We start from the raw sequence: 16,168 nt of genomic DNA on the forward strand, positions 1-16,168 counted from the left end.
CACTAACATTCATAAGCAACAGTCGGGGGTCCGTCACTGCCTGTTTCCAGTAAATGGTCGCTTTAAACCAACTCTTCAACTTCAGCTGAAGTGGTTTCCCTATGCCAAAGGGTCCCCTTCATCTTCAATTCTATCATTATCTCTGTCATTTCCTCATACATTGTATTACAACGATCACTAAGGCTACAACTATGGCAACACATAAACATGGAAGAACATCTCATATAGTAATGTCCGCACCAGCATGAGAATACAAAACACACACTAAGATGATGACCATCACTAAGTGTGCAACAAAGGAGAAAATACCAGCCCAAATCTCCATACGCTTTATTTTGTCCTTACGGGCCTTTTTCTTGTTTCCCTTACTTTCCTTGCTTTCGCCATAGAAAAGCATCGCCAATGAAACCGCAATCATGGCTGCACCACACGTCATCGTTGTTGCAATGTATACACCTGCAAACATAACATTGATTACATTCAGTGTGATTGACACATACAGGACGGCAAAGTAAGCCTTGCTTGTCATCAAACAGAAAGCTAGTTTCCATCTCTTCTGTCTCTGGGCAACATAGATTCATGTGATTGGAACATATCAGTGACGGTTCCCGTTCGAAGGTTTATGTGGAAACTATCAATTGATTAATCTTTACTGTAGTGTGTGACACTCATTCGACACAACCAAACAACACTCCATGTCAATGTTTATGATACACTTACTGGGGCGTCACGTGTATATGTGTTGTTAATCAATTTTTTGTCGGATCGTATTATCTTTGAAGACGAAAACATATTTGCTTCCTATGTAACATACAGGCAGTTAATGTCATCGAAAATGAAAAATTGAATTCTGTTTGCTGTTTAATGCTGGAGCCCAGTTGGTCATGGTCATGATGTCGGGCTCCCAAATGAGCGTATCACGCAATTCAGTTGGAGTTTTTAAAAGATCGTAAGCATTCACATTCACAGTACATTCAACTACATATATGTACACCGTGAATAAAAAGTTAAGCGCCACCCAGTATATTTTGCAAAAATCTTTCAGAAAAGACGAGCTATCATAATTTGGTTTAGTACTTTAAGATTAAAAGCAAAACCATAATAGAAATTATCTTTTACTTTCAACAGGATCCATGCGCTTTTGGAAAACATGCATTTTGTTTTTCTCGAAAAGGTTACCTTCTGTTGAAAAGTGAAAATCAGAAATGACTGTTATATGGTCACATGATTGCCTCTTTTAACAAGTGAAACCTAAATTTAATAGTGTTGTATAAGAACAACTGGAATAGTTATTTTGATTTAGAGAGCAGTGTCATCATATCTGTAACAATATGTCCTTTAATTGTAACTACACATTTAATAAACTAATCAATTGTATATTGCAACACTACGCACTGTCTAATCCTTGCAATCGTGCAGTGTGCTCTGTCGTACAGCGTACCCTGACAAACGGAAATCTGGAAATCGTGGAAACCTCAAAACGAGGCTGGACTGCAAGAAAAGTTTGGCGGTCTGGTACGGACTTGATATCATATCGATCACATTGTACGTTACAAAAATACGTGAACTAAGCGCAAAGAACACATAACAGGTGTAACCAGTGAGACAGATGGATCATCGCACGATGTCTTCAAACAGGAGCAGTCTCCGAGGCCTCAGTTAAAGACATGCTGCCTAAACCTCGACATAAAATATAGAAATACGTTTTTTTACACTTTAAAATAAAAATGTATTTTCATATGAAACAAGAAATAGGGATTTAGTGTAACCTTAGTTGTATTTAGTGTCTCTTTTTCACTTCCACGCGCATAAATTCGGATCGGCTGAAAAGTGAAATGGTTAATAAGATTCATTCTCAGGTTTGAACGATCCGCTTTGTGATATTATTTCTGAGAGCTGGCATATTGGGTATAGGGCATCTGTGAGGTTTAAGTAATTATCTTTAGTGTTTAAATTAAAATCTACCCATACTTTAATTCAAAGCAGATGTTTTCCTTCGTTATCTAATGGCAAATCGGCAGACTGCAATACTAGTATAAATTGTATAGAAAAGTAGAATCCCTCTAGAATGCAACCTACTGTTGAGATCATTGTTATCAAAGCCCTGTCATATATGTTTAGGTTCTTATAATGTACAGAATAACACCGATATGTACACTTAGTGTCACTCACTGTCCAACACTTAATTTCCCAATTTATACGGACACCTGAATCGCTATATATTTCTATACAATGCATTTGCCAATACATAGCCCTAATGTTCATGGATGCTCCCGAATGTAACACAGTTTGTTTTCATTATCATATTGGCCTTGATATTCGCCAGGTATGACCTGAACTTTAGTGACGAGAATCACATTAGATATGATTGGACAGTAGGATGGATGACGTCACAGGAGACTTTTGTTGTATGTGAGCATGTAAATCAAGTAAATGTTGATTCTTTACTAAACAGGTGCGATCGTATGGTGTGTGAGAAACTGCTTACTGTACTCGTGTCCATAAGATGAATTTATCGCATAACTCAATGTTTCGAAACGTTTCCATGCGTTTTGAGCCAGCTTGTAAGTTAAATGGCACATGGCAGAAACCCGTAAATATCTATGTCTCTACATAGTTGTCTCCAGTTACTGTGGTACAAATGAATTGTTTTCTTCAAGAACATAGGCGTGATTGGTGGTTATGCATTTCGAACTTGCAAAATCTAATATATTTTTAAGGAATCTAAAGTCGAATTTGTCATATCACAAATATCGGGAAATCAGATATGACTACATTAATGATTGATAATCAGGTAATACATTTTAATCTGGATGTGAACGTATGGGTGTTCTTTCAGGCGTTATGCATGAATGTTGGTCTCATTGATTCTTCTTACTTACACACCAAGGAGACTTGGGTTGAAACAGTTGGGAGCTTTTGAATAAGAAAGGAACTGAAGAACGTAAATGACAGCATCACTGTTAGACCGTATGCCATCTTCTCTCCAGAATGCTCCGACACGATGAATATACCTGGCATCAGAAGCGACAGAACACACAGTGGTACTATCATCAATGGAATATACCATGTAGGGTCCCTGTGGAATTTGAAAGTATACTTGATCTTTCTATAAACCTGGTTGTGTGAACCTGTCTCTTGTTCCCTTTTTTGAGAACAGTTCTCTAAGCGCCACTCCCCATCTTTCACATAAGAACTCGTATTAATGTCCAGCGGCCGGAGATCCACTTCACTCGCGGGATGCGCCCACTCCATGATTTCAATGTGACATGTCTGATTGTCGTACGGGTAAAACATAACATTTGCCTCACATGTTGTCGTGGTGGCTTCGTGGAGAACCCACTCCACTTTGCCCTTTCTTGACACCCTGAGGGGGATAGGACCGTCGTCAGTTATACCCATCAGTCCAACGTTATCTACACTGAAAACAACAACGCGGCATTAGAATGCATTTAACCCTTAGGGGAAACGTGGATGGAAATAAAGGTATTTACTTCCTAAGTTTTCTCATAAAATAAAATAGGATATTCACATTGTATAAGTCTCGTAGTACAAAATAACTGATATTAAACAGAAACGACGAATGCTCTCGGTAAATTGTCATCACATTTCTCTTGAATGTATTACACAAGGTATAGTTTATTATCCTCTATTAAACGCAGTGACAAAGCTTCACATCTGACGGAAGCCATGACTGGACATAAATTCGTTAAACATGCCTCAGCTGTAAACCTCATGATGAATAATCTGCATCTGCCGCCACCTTCACACATTGTGCTAAGAGAATCTTAACTTGCAATATTGAACCTAATAGCAATATTTGTGCCTGGCATAGTATGTTACCATATTTGAAGGAGCACATTGTCTATGTGAACCTTCTTAAACGTTTAAAAAAAATCTCTTCATTGCGACTAGAAAATATACTTACTAATTTGTAATAACAAGATTTGGTGTCCATATCTCTTTGATGCTGTATATCAGATAGTCGATATTAGTCTTTGATGACCAAGTGAGTCGCTCATCGATCCATGACTGGAGCATAGAGAACGGTTGGTTGGTTCAAGTTACATATGCATACAATTAGTAAGAAGAAAACAGCAACTGCCAATGACACATTTTATCCATTTAAAACGAATAAGAAACAAAAACAAAACAAAAAAACCCAAACCAACAATGCTTTTCTTCAGGATGTATGACCTATGATAAACACTTGAAAAATTGAAGCAGAATTGACATGGTCTAAGTTGTTGTTTGTCAACACTGGTAACACTGAAGGTACGCACTACTGTTATCAATGTTATTCTTGATAACAGTCTTAGCATCTACACCGAAACGTTAACTCGTGGAGAATTTTATAATTGCGGTTTGGATCCCAAAATAATGATGTCAGCAGCAAATGGTGAAATACCTGTTTTATTCATTGTTTTCCTTTTTGTCGAATTATGCGCGTGAGTATAAGTTTCACTATTTCCCAGTACTGTGTACCGTGAAAGTATTTCTGTCCCTCATTTCTTATCCTGATGGTATTCTGAGATTAAGTTTAATCATGGAAGCTGACCTTGAGAATGGTTTTATTAGAATGCCTACATTAGTACTCCCATTAAAGAAGTTACTGCTTGACAAATATTAGATGAACCACGACCTGACAAATGACCCCATTTTGCATATATGGGAACGCCCCCCCCCCCCCCCCCCGAACATTCCATTTGAAACACGAGGGAAACGGGTTGTCGTCTAAGTATTGAAAAACTCAAGTTTCTCATGCGAATGGTGTCGTGATGGTGTTCTGCTGAACTAAATCACTCCACCAGAAACGTGTTGAACAGTAGCAGTATTGGTCATAGCGGTATACGCCATGGTCAGTATGTATTGCATGTACGTATTCGCCAATCTACCTGTAGCAACCAAGTGTATTCGCCCAGATTACTTGCCCCGCCTGCTTGTCACGAAGGTCGCTACTGAGGGATCTACACCGAAACGTCGCATCCACAGCAATAAAGAAATTGACTGTCATAAAAAGTGTTCCCGTTCATGCCATTTAAGGAAGTTGATGACAGAAGGCTGCCTCAGTAACTACCACTCGTCTCTTTGTGTTTTCATACAAAGATATGCCTTCATGTGTGACAGGAAGGGTTAAGTCTGCACTCATCATATACAGCTGAAACGTGGTACTGAAAGTCTGGGATGCGATGTCCTGAAAACACGGGGAATCAAACCAACATCCTGGACACATGACTGATTAATTGCAAGGAAATTTTGAGTAAGGTGATGTTTGTAACAATCACTTACAAGACATTGTACAAACACGGATTATTAGTGGAAGATTAATTTCAAATGCTATCAAATACTCTTACTTTATTAATATCTATGTAAAAGGTCCAAAACAAACAAACCCAATGTAACTAAAATGAAAGCTCATTTGCATTCTTCGGAATGTGTACGAAGACTCCCATTCAGATTGTTATCCTTTGTTAACCACCCGACCCCCTGCCTGTATATTAACCTCCTTCTTTCCTCTGTGTCTTTTATACATTCATCTTTACGTTGGAATCGTTAAAGTTCTGCCAGTCCACGGCCTGTTCAATTGTTACCTTTGCTCTTTATGCATCGGTTTCCCTTTGTTATCTGTACAGTTTCAAATAAACCCGCCCTGCCTTTTCTCACTTTCTTGTATAAACTCCGCACTGCCTTCACTCGCTACACAGTTTTAAATCCGCCCTACCTTCACTCCCTTTCTTTTAAAAAAATCCACGCTGCTTTCACTCCCTATACAGTTTTAAATCCGGCCTGTCTTCATTCACTATACAGTTTTGAATCCGCCTTGCCTTCACCTGCTATACAGGTTTTAAATCCACCCTGTCTTCACTCGCTACACAATCTTAAATCCGGGTTGTCTTCACTCACTGTACAGTTTTAAATGGCGTCCTCCCATTTGTGAGAACTCCCAGTTATAAGACGCATTAATTAATGGTTCAGCACTATTTTGTTGTCACCTTCCGTTTTCTTCCACGAGAGGGGACCCCTTCCTGGCAGAACAGCCTGGTGTGCGAGATGCTCGTGTGAAATTGAAATTTCACTACACATGCTTGGTTATTACCTGGCTGTTCTGCCAGCAAGTGCCCCTCCCGTAGTGGAATATAACGAAAAGTGACAACAAAATAATGATTGTTTATTAAACAACTTTCCTATTCGGGTGACGAAAATTATGAGACTAATCATCAGCGTTGGTCCATCGATTTCATGTGACTGTATAAAATTTGGTTTTGTTGCAATTATTTGTGTTAGTGATGAATTGACCATTCTTAAATGAAATGAAACACAATTGAGACAACTATAGTTAGAGTGGAGACCCCATTTCCTACCTTGTTGTAACTATCTAGAGATGCGTCTCAAGTTGTAGTAGCTCTCAGACTAAACTATCAATTTATCCTTACTCCATCCTCGAAGTCTATATTCTAACCCATGGTCCTTAGTGTGGTGATCTATCTTCAGCTGTTGGCAATCTATAGCCCATTTTTATATTGTATTGCCTTTATAGTTCAACTGTTTTAGATCGAATTACTAGTTTTACATTCTTCTCTGTGATAATCTAATTAGTTCTACTGTCCTTCGTTGACGGGTTTTTACAATGTACCATTAATTAATATGTATTTTTATAATTAATTGTTCTCGTCACGATATGGCTGAAATAATACCGATGTGACGAGACGATAAATTTTAACTCACTCACTCACTATATTCTAACCACCAAGCACTTACCAATTTGTCCAGAGTTCTTAGATCAAGAGTAATGTTGACGATGGTCTCAATTTCAGGTCTCACTTTCTAGTTGTATTTTGACGGATGGATTAATGCTTGCCTCAGTTTCCCGTATTTTTGTAAGTAGGTGTCAGCTGCAACGGGTGCTGGGGTGATGAAAAGGTATAATGTGCAGTGAATATGGAGTCGAATTACTTGAAGAATACCACATAGTCCAGGAAAGGTCATGGATGGTCAACAGAATAAATTCATGTTGTCCTAAAGGTTTTGTAGTAAAGTCATTAGAATCTATTGATTCTACTTCATTTCGTGTGTGATTCAACAGATTAGTGTGATTAAAACATATCAAATGTTACGGAGTTTGATATAAGCTTCCAGACTAAAGAAGGTTATTACACAGACAACTGAAAAAAATATACGATGGTACAGGTTTGAACCCAAACTTGAAAAAAAAACCGTTTGCCAAAATGCATCATAGTCCCATTTATGACGATGCTGTACGGAGGCTTGAACTGACGTAAGTATCGGACAATGTGCCAAATCCGCGTGCATGAAGCACGAGCTGTACAACAAATAAGGGAGTATAAAAATGAAAAATAGCCATTTAAAATCGGCTTATTTGTGACAACCTCCGTTCACTAACCAACGATTTTGAATATGAAAAGTAAGCTATCACAAATAAAAGGATATATATGTTTCATATTTATACTCTTTCCTTAAGGTATGATAAGTGAAAGGGCAGTATGTTGGCCAGTAATTTTATGCAAGTTGTCAGCAGAAGGAGTCCTGTTACGAAACTGGAAAAATATATATTTTCTATCTGTTTCTTTACAAGTCTATGTCATATAGCTCACCCACGGCAATGACGATGAAGAAAAGAAGGCAAAGTGGACAGTTTCCCATCCTCTTGAGTGGGCGGAAATTGGATGGAAGGTGCAAATATTGCTGTTGAAGGCTGAATCTGCCCAGGAACTGTTGCAGCAGTCACGGTGTTGTCTGAAACGAAGCAAAACTCACAATTCTGTCAAAGATTTCTGTCAAACCTTTTGTGCCGCGTTTCTCTTGAATATTTCTGTGACGCACGATGACGAGAAATGAAGGGAAACTGTGACAATTTATTCAGTTCCTTAGGAAATGTTTCATCTTTTGGATATATATTACTTTTTCTCATATGACATTGGCGCTGGCTAGTGGTATGCTCGCAAAATGGAATATCCCCTACTTGTTGAGAATGGTATGTTACAGTGTAAAGTACTACCACACTCACTCTAGCGCCCATCCATCCACCTTCCAATTAATCATCCATCAAACATGACTCCATCTATCCATTAAATATATACATCCATCCATCCATCATTCGTCCACCTGTCCATCATCTATCATCCATCAACCACCTCTCTATCTATGCCTCATCTATCCATCCACCATTCGCCCACCTATCCATCATCTATCCACCCACCACCCCTCTATCTATCTATCTATCTATCTATCTATCTATCTATCATCCACCAATCCATCATCCTTCCACCAATCCATCATCTACCCACACATCACTGTCCACCTAGCCATCTATCGACCACCCATTTATCCATCCATCTGTCCACCTATCATCTGTACATCACCCATCCACTGCTCCATCATCTATCCATCCATCAATCCGTTCACCTCGCCGTCTGTACACCCCTGTCCTGCCACCTGAGCTTTGCACATGGATTCTAGACTCATCTGTGAACAAAATTGTAACCTAAATGTTGTCTACACCAGGCAAAACGTGCACGTCAGTGACATTGGAGCCGAATGTAGTGCTCTCTCAGACGGTTTTCTTTAGTTCTGGAACTAATTGGGCGTAAGTCAGGACGCCACGCTGATTTTCTGTAAGTCGTGGCGTGCCGTGCACGTATGAAATTAACGTATTTTCCACAACAGTCAGGGAATAACCAATCGTCCTTCAATTTTCAATATCAGGTGTGTGAACTTGTATCAAAATGCATACAAAAAGTCAGTAAGTTCATTATGCACAAAATGTCATACAAAGTGCATGGCTACGTATTTATTTAGGACAAACAACTCTTGCGTTAAGCAATTTAATACTATGTACAATCACTTTTCCTTTACTATATATATGTAGTGGACGTTCACTTCCCAACCAACTGATTTAAAGGGTATTCAGGAGTTATGGAAAGAAGAAGAAGAAGAAGAAGAAGAAGAAGAAGAAGAAAATATTTTATTTAAGTGTCAAGTGATGTAATCGTTAGACACAGTTTAAAATATCAAAATATCAGATAAAATGTCACCAGGCCAACATAGGCCTATAAGACACTAATTCTCCTTAAAATACATATAAAAGCACCATAGGTGCTCAAAGGTAACAACGAAAGTCAGCGATAGTGGATGTGCTTGCATTAAAATAGCGTTACGAAAATAAATAAATAAATAAATAAATAAATAAATAAATAAATAAATAAATAAATAAATAAATAAATAAATAAATCATCACATCTTAGCTAACATTTTGAGAGAGTCTAAACATATTTTAATCAAAGCGGCAGGGAGTGGTTAAGGCTTGGTTGTTTCATGAGAAATACAAGCTGATCCCTCGCAGACAGGTGGAGGAAATTTTGATCTAAGGACGAAGCGCGATTCCAAAGCGGGCTTCTTACTGCTGAATACAAACTGCGTGTCGTCCAAAAATGAACCTCGGCTTCCGTGACGTTAGAACTGCAAAACTTGCATAGACGGTTCTCAAGCGGGATTTCGGGTTCTGTGAAACGGCCAGTCTCCATTGTTAGGGGAAGTGTGCCACTTTTACATTTTGCTAAATAGCTACGGGCAACCCTGTCGTTGAGAGATTTCACATGTTCTGAGGTACAAAAAGCAGTTTTGTAGAGACGGTACGTGGATAACTTATTCCCATTAACTTGCCTCCTGTCGTCCACGAGTTTTAGAAGCCAATTATTTGTATCGATATCAATAAGTTTACGTTTTAAATGACCAAGTAAACAACATTAAAGTCATACGGATTGTCACACACAAGCTGAACTTGAACTTGAACTTAGTTCTGTTGGCAGTCAACTTGAACTTAGTTCTGTTGGCAGTCAACATGTTTAGGAGAGCTTAACCTTTTTCCATATATGAGGATTAATAATTATCATTCAGTAAAATACTATTATCAGTCTGTCTTCCCGTCTATCGTAAAGTGATGGAAAGATTTCCCCTACCAACAAAAGAGTCGAGTACTCAAAGTTTTTTCAAAACAAAAATTCAAACTACAAACTAATATGCGCCGTTATATTTGTTCTGTGGTTTAAAGGGGCACAATATGTTGTTTACAAAATTACGCCATTAGTGATCCTAGTAAACTATGATATATTCAGAATTAATATGATAGGCATATGATATTAGTGACCCTAGTGATGAAAAAGTTCATCACTATATGATATGATGTCCACTTTATAATACACACGTCCAGTGAAGGTCCCTGGGTAGAATGGGCCTTCAGCAACCCATGCTTGCCATAAAAGGCCACTATGCTTGTCGTAAGAGGCGACTAACGGGATCGGGTTGACACATGTCATGGATTCCCAGTTGTGCAGATCGATGCTCATGTTGTTGATCTCTGGATTGTCTGGTTCAGACTCGATTATTTACAAACCGCCGCCATATAGCTGGAATATTGCTGAGTGCGACGTAAAACTAAACTCGCTCAATCAATCACTCATAATACACAGTTTAAAAAAAGAAGCATGCAGGTGTTTTCAGCATTACATTTCGATATATTTTGTCCGGAATTGCCATAATGTTGCCCATATTAGAATGCTATAACAGCGTTGATCATGTCGTGGTTGACAGTCTATAATGTGATTTGCTGAAAACGTCGCCAAATGGTGTTTATGTGAACGCTGGATCACGCTGCAAGGTAAAGAAGCGTAATTTATCGCTGTCAGCTCTCATCTGTTTTTTTTTCTGTGATGAACATATTTCTTTTTTTTTACTACAATACTTCTTGAGACTGAGTGGAAATATTAAGCATCTGATTGTCTAGAATCTGGGCCTTTAAAGTAAACATTTTTCTCAATTTTGCCATGCTTCTTGTAAATTTCGTGTGTCTAGTATCTAGTGCTTCACAGGTTCATGAAGAGACGAGAAATACATAACTTTTGAATAGTACAAAATATTCTGAAACAATGAACACCTCCTTTGGACTGTTAAACTTTTTGAGTAAATGTGTGTATGTTTGATTTATCTATTCATAATTGACTGAAAATGAGCATAATAAGTGGTAAACAAATACAACACTAAAAAGGTCTTGGATATGTTTAAACATCAAAATCTACGTGATTATCCCCCAACTTTATGGCTCAAGAGCAAGAAAGGAGATACTTTACTTTTTTCCGGTACAAATGACAGTATTACGTAATTGGTTTTTTTTGTTTAATGGTAAATATCAATTAATACAGAGGAAACATGCAAATTACACCTTATCTTGACGCATAACAATTGCTTGTCTTATCTCATTTCTGAATAGTAGTGTCAATTCAGGTGCTTGTGTTCCCTTCCCACAGAAAAAAAAAACACATCTCACACCAAAACATTCCAAGCTTCGCATGTGCATCGGATGCACGGGACCAAGCCTGTGACTCTTCCCTTCCTCATATTAGCGCCAACAGGGTTAGACTCACATAGTGAAGCGCCAACACCAATCAGTCAACTGCTAACTTGGATTGCAGACGGGTTATCCATAGCTTTCCCAACGCCTGTTCACCATAGCACCAATTGGAGCAAATTTGCAAGTCATCAACACCCAAGTTACCATAATGCAGGCTCTACAAAGCATGATAAGCCTGATACTATTATCAGGGGAGCTCGAGTATTCCGGCCCTGACCATGTCCAGATCCATCAACAAGGCGATGACTTCACACTTCAAAGATACTCAGTCCAACAAAGAATGTGTGCTTTGTCCCTGATCAACTAACAGAAGTACAAGGAGTTCATCCTCGACCACATCTGCTCAACATCATCAGATTCACATCACATCATCAGAAGTATTGGCCAAACCGGGACCTTCTGAAAACCCATTCATCACAAAAGTCGTAAGGAATAGATTTACCATTCCGTTGAAAAGGACGCAAATCCTTCACTCTATCCTCCGTAGTTACATAAGGCAGAGACCCTCACAGATGCGATAGAGTCACTTCTATTCAAAGAAGCAATAGAAAATATATTTTGAGAGGAACTCGACCTGAGGAAGTTGATGTGAGGAAGTTCAGTAGTGACGACTTATTGAATACAGAGATGTTCAAAATTCTCCTTATTCTACAGCTGAAGCAGATGATAAGACAGACCAACTTTCTGGCAAGCATGGATTTAAAGGATCTAATTGGCATATGCCAATTCACCCAGGGTTTAGGATGTATCTGCATTTCATGTCCAACCGTAAAAAGTCTACAGTTTGTGATTTTCATGGCCCGTGTTTATTCACACTGGTGACCAGGCTTATCCGGAGCTTCCTGCACAACAGGGTAATTAGATGCCCCTTCCACTTAGACAATAGCTTTGAATCACTTCAGCCAGCTGTTATGCCCAAACGTCAGTTGGATTTCACCCTGCCACCATTGCTACACAATGATAGACAAACTGCAGCTACGACCCATTCGGATGTTTCTAACTTCACTCCTGGACCAGCATGACCTCAGACCACAACTACCACATCACCGTATACAGTATATCCAATGTTGGACAGTGAAATCACAAGCCTGCTAACTCACCAACTCCCACCCCCAACCCCCCAAAACACACACACCCCACACACACCCAGCAGCAGTCTGGTTTAAAACGTTACACTGGTGAAACCTTCTCGCTTATCCTCACTTGAAGCAATACGACACATTCATACCAAGAGCACTATATGGCATTTGCCCCTTCCCCACTACCCCGGAAGGATACGTACACATATTTTTCGTTTTTTGTTCAATCATTTTGAGATTATTTGCGAAGAAAAACGTAATTCATGCCATCCCGTCAACACATACAGCTGTTGTTCAGAATGCACAGCTCACCAGGTCGATCATAAATGGGGCCAGCCATTCTTCCACTGCCTCAACTCCCATCTCCAAGTGAGTGGGGCTGGATATAGAAGGAAAGTTTTGTATCCTGTCTGTACAAAGGGGTGTAACAGCCGATACATGTGCAAACAATCCTCACTTGCATGCGCTGGTGCGAGAGCCCGTGTTCATAACATTGATTAAGCAATGTTTTCAAAAAGTTTATAAGTATTTTGGGTCAGTATTTACGAAAAAAAATAATCGCTAGTCAGAAAAGGCCAAATACTGTTTACTCACTGCGCATGCGCAAAATGAAATTTTTGAGTGCCTCAATATGTTCAGTATGCACGAGTCTATAAATGTGCAAAGTTTCATGCATTTTTCATTAAATGCACCTTTTATCTGCGCAGCCCCTCCGCTATACAGCTTTTGTTATTGGATGCACGTTGCATTGCTGAGGACAATACTCCAAGCTGTCACAATTTGTTGAGTTAAAAAGTAGTCATGCCATATGTGCATTATGATGCCAAATTAAACCTTGTGTAGGCTAATGTAATATTATATATGGTCGAATTCAATTCCAGACGGTCTATGTATTTGATGACATCAATAAACTGTGCAATGTTAAGCAGCTTAAGGATGAAACTAGTATATACACTCAGACTTCGGGCTAGTTATTTTTGTGACCAAGTAACTTGCAGGCATAGATAGCCCGACTGGCAAAATTTGCAAACTATTTCGCACACTGTGTATCATATCAAAAAAATTATCTACAAGATTGCCAGTGAAAATGTTTTATGTCAAGTAACTTTCTCCTCTAAGTATATGTTCATGTTTTTGAAGACTTGTGTTCTATGCATTTCGTGAATATTGTGATTAAATCAAATCTGCCTTTTAGTCATCTCAGAATCCACTTGGGCTACAATGTCCACGTTAAACGCTATTTCAACATGACACTAAAATCAACGTACATACTCACCGCCTTAACGTTGACGCCGAATGACAACGTTTCTATGGGTATTGATGGCGGAAAGACGTATTTATTGGTCGATGGTCGGTCACATCACGTGACCACGGACGGATACAAAAGCAGCTCTAATGACGCATCGATTGGGAGAGAGCTTTTATGTCACAAATGTATTGAACCTGAGTTACCTAAATTATGCATGCAGTGAGCGGCCATATCCACACGACGTTGTGATATGTTGGTAGTGCGCGATATTGCGATATCAACTTTGTAAAAGACGTCATTGCGTTATTTCACTTATTGTTACATCTGCACAAAGCTCAAAGTTACGCAAAGCGGGTGCACTTGAAAGCTGTGGTTTATGTTCTATTTTAATTTCAGGTCGCGTTGTGACAATTAAATTAACCTTAGGTGTAAAATTACATGCTGACATCAATGTTATGTCGTGCGTGTGTGTTACAGGGCCATTCATTATACATAGGCCAGATATATATTCATTTGTTGTTTGTTGACGTAATACAGCCGGCATATCCGTTGACGCGTTATCTATTGACAGTAAGCTTCTTGATACGAGAACAAAGTGAATCTACAACCAGAGACCCATCGATGCGTTGCTGCAATGACACGTGTCAAGCACGTCAGTGAACCTGACCACCCGATTCATTGTGTAGCCTCTTACAAAAAGCATGGGTTCAGGAAGACCCTGGCTAGCTATTCTCGAAACGTTCGTAGCCCTACGAACTTCTTAAGCCATTGTTAACACATTGACTACGATCAACGTTAACATTTCTTTGGGCAATGAACGTTTCGAGAATACGTGCCCTGGTCCAGGTGTAATTGTCCTGAGGCTTTGGATTTCTCTGTGGTAATATGGGTGAGTGAGAGTTTAGTTTTACGTCGCACTGAGAACTGTTCCAACCATACATGTATGGTGGCGGTTTGCAAATAATTGCGTCTAGACCAGAATATCCAGTGATCAATAACTATTATCACCAGCATCTGCACAACTGTGAACCAATGTCATGTGTCAACCAAGTCAGTGAGTCTGATCACCCGATCCCGTTAGTCGTCTCTTATGACAAGCATGGATTACAGAAGATCAGTTCTAACCCAGATCTTCAGAGTCCGTCATATATGTAATTTAGTTATTACACTTTAGTGACAATCTACATTTGCGGGGGCCAAGAGACAGGATATGTATATTTACCTCCTGAAGTTCCTTATGTCATAATAATTTGTAACAGTTGCATGGCACACCGTGTATTTCAACATGTATGTTTCTTTCACTAATTGTTCTTTTGATGTTTCTACTTTCTCGGTAGCTGTTTCCACACCACGTGGAGAGAGAACATACTGAATGCATTTGCGTTGATACAGGCGAATCATTGAGTACACCATGTGATTGAAAACAGCCAGAAGGACGCTATTCCAAATTTTTAATAAACCTTGGCTTACCCCGAAATACTCTTACCGGCTCTTCTGGTCCTTTCTCAGAGGTCGTTAGATTTGTGGCAGGCAACATCCTGCTGCAATATGACTTATCTCAATGAGAACAAAGGATTGAACGTAATTATGGTAGCAAAGGTCACCATATTTGCCATAAAGTTTGATGAGTTGTGTTGTCACATCAACAATGGTGCCGCACCATACCATCACAAGTTCATCCTGACGATTTTGAGCAACGCAAGCGATCCTTGGGTGTCTGTAGATCATTATGCAACTATCCGATCTGCCGAGATAAAGTGTGAAGAAAGACCTCACCTTGTTTTATACAACCTCAGATGCTGCTTGTACAAATCTAGGAAGCAAAACTGGACCCACTACAAGACGACACTGGCTGAAGACTGGTCTCAATCAGGGATGCTTCAAATATTAACGTGGCATCATTTTCCTAAATCCACCAACAGGTGATGTCTTGGCTCATCGGGTCATTGAATGTGTTTTCTCCAAGGTTTCCTCATGTGATATCCTTCATGTATTAAGATACAACGTATACTAGTATCTGAACAACTGAAAATTGATTTTTGTCTTAAAAATGCAATTTCTTCACATTGTATCTTTGAAGTAAACCTTAATTTTTCACCAGCGTACTCAAGCAACTGTTCTTGTGACATTTAAAAACATAATCCAGTAGAAGAGTATCTGCACAATACATACTATCAGGTTCAGCTAAGATTTCACTAACTTTGAAGATTCAGCCAGTAAGGGAATGCGTTTTCAGTCTCCCCTTCTGAGATTTCCCGGTCTGAGAACAGAAGCCACACACGAATTTTTCCTAAATTGACAACAGTGGCAAGTGGGCACGGGCAGTTGTCAATTGGTTCCGAAGGGCTTGGAGCACAGCATACCGGCTTTCTGCCCTGGATGTTTTTTCTAGGTCTAGCAAGACCCGTGAATGTC

General features: G+C 39.3%; 1 pseudogene; it reads right to left on the minus strand.

Moving 5' to 3' along the window:
- Positions 1-220: 220 nt before the first annotated feature.
- On the minus strand, positions 221-7,662 carry LOC137271649 (neuronal acetylcholine receptor subunit alpha-10-like; annotated as a pseudogene).
- Between the last annotated feature and the right edge of the window lie 8,506 nt (positions 7,663-16,168).

The sequence above is a fragment of the Haliotis asinina genome, chromosome 2 (assembly GCF_037392515.1).
Source record: "Haliotis asinina isolate JCU_RB_2024 chromosome 2, JCU_Hal_asi_v2, whole genome shotgun sequence".
In the NCBI taxonomy this organism is placed as follows: Eukaryota; Metazoa; Mollusca; class Gastropoda; order Lepetellida; family Haliotidae; genus Haliotis; species Haliotis asinina.